Source organism: Gavialis gangeticus, unplaced genomic scaffold (genome assembly GCF_001723915.1).
Source record: "Gavialis gangeticus isolate Ggan-Ray unplaced genomic scaffold, GavGan_comp1, whole genome shotgun sequence".
Classification (NCBI taxonomy): Eukaryota; Metazoa; Chordata; order Crocodylia; family Gavialidae; genus Gavialis; species Gavialis gangeticus.
This window is the reverse complement of record NW_017728964.1, coordinates 3,908,917-3,910,147: the sequence shown is the minus strand read 5'-3', so window position 1 is coordinate 3,910,147 and position 1,231 is coordinate 3,908,917. Positions and strand designations below refer to the sequence as shown.

The window sequence follows — 1,231 nt, the reverse complement described above, 5'->3', positions numbered from 1 at the left end:
GGTGCCCCTTGTGCCGCGCGGGAGCGCAGCGGCCGCTGCGCTCCGTGTCCCGCGGCACCGCCGAGCACAGGCGCGGAGATGCCGGCCCGGCGGGAGCGCAGCTCGGGCAGGCCCGGCGGCGGGGAGTGAACCGCCGCCTCTGGAAGCTCCCGGAGCAGCCCGCCGCCTCCCCGGGCGGCCACGGCAGCTCTTCGCGGCTCCCGGCGCTCCCGCACGCACTTGTTGCCCTTCCCGAGCCCTGCCTCGCTCCCGCTCGACGCGGACAAGTCCCGGGGCAAACCTCCACTTCCTACAAGCTGCGAGCAAGCCCCGGCGTCGCCTCGGACCCGCTCAGACCCCTGCGGCCGGCGCTGCGCCGCGCTCCGTGGCTTTCCCCTGGAGGGATCGGGCCGTGGCGGGGGCAAGGAGGCCCCCGAGCCGAGGCCGGCCCCGTCTCCGCTCCTCGTGCCGAGCACCCCCAGCTCCGTCCCGAGGCAACTTCTCCCGGTCCCGGGATTATTCGGCTGCTGGATCTAATCTCAGCCCTGCCCTTTTCCGCTGCAATTTTATGGAGAGATGGGGGGGGGGGGGGGTTGATTTTTAAAACGGAACCAACACGCAAGCCCGGACGCCGCTGGAAAAGTCAACCCCCCCGGCCTGTGTCCGCGCCTGCCCCCGGCCCGCTCGCCGCCGCTTGCTCGCTATTGTCTGCGGTTATTACGGTCGGCAGAAAAGAAACGCCCGGGCAAATCGGCCCCTGGAGAAATGATGATAAAGCTCTTCCCCCTCCCTGTCCTCGTAGGGTTTCTGGAAACCCAAAGACGCCCCCGCTGGAAATAATCAGGAGCGATTTATTCCTAGGGAGTGACAGTTCTTTTGAACAGTAACCGAATGGCAGTTTCTGTCTTTCTGAAAGCTTTTCTTCCAGATTTTGTTCAGATTAGGCCGAGGGGATGAATGCAGGCATTATCCAGCCCAGTAGCTACTCTGAAATGCCAAATTAATTACCAAGGGCTGAATCAAGGCGATGGGGACTGGGAAGGGGAAGGAAAGGGGGGAAAAAAAACAACCCCACAACAGTTTTAGGTGTGAAAATATCTGTGTAATATTTTAAACGCCGATCATGGACGGGAAAAGCGGAAAACAGGCGCGGGGGTGGGAGCGGCGGCGATGTCTGGGGCTCGCGGACGCGAGCAGGGCTGCCCTTGGCGGCTCCAGGTGGGACCCGCCGCCCGGGGACAGGCACCGCGCC

General features: G+C 64.3%; 1 protein-coding gene across 1 annotated transcript in view; it reads right to left on the bottom strand.

Moving 5' to 3' along the window:
• NTN1 (netrin 1) overlaps positions 1-1,231 on the bottom strand; it is a 255,273-nt gene that overhangs the window by 253,068 nt on the left and 974 nt on the right. The window lies entirely within an intron of this gene.